The sequence below is a fragment of the Galeopterus variegatus genome, unplaced genomic scaffold (assembly GCF_000696425.1).
Source record: "Galeopterus variegatus unplaced genomic scaffold, G_variegatus-3.0.2 Scaffold565, whole genome shotgun sequence".
NCBI lineage: Eukaryota > Metazoa > Chordata > Mammalia > Dermoptera > Cynocephalidae > Galeopterus > Galeopterus variegatus.
In genome coordinates, this window is record NW_007726676.1 from 14,110 (window position 1) to 14,535 (window position 426).

The window sequence follows — 426 nt, forward strand, 5'->3', positions numbered from 1 at the left end:
TTCTTGATTCTACTAGCCAAGGACATATATAGAAGCTTCTGGAAATATTATTGCTGGACATGTGGCACTTGTCATGTTGGCATCAAGTGAGGTGCATTATACAGTTATATAGTAAATGAAAGAAGTAACATCAGTCGTCAGGAAAAGAACTGAAAGCAGGAGATGGTAGATGACAGTTTGCCATCTAGTTCCAAAGCCATAGGCAGCCCCAGTGAAATTTCCCAGTAGAATTACTAGATGAGGAGTTTTAACTCGTTCACAAAATCAGCTGGGCTGCTTTTTCCTGTCTTTTCAATGTCACCTTGGACAACAATAAAGAATATGTCAATCATGGGCCCAAGGAGCCATAGTTGAGTTATTGACCAATATTTTACAATTTCCTTACTGTGATATGATGTATGTGCTTTAAAAAAAAAAAAAAAAAAA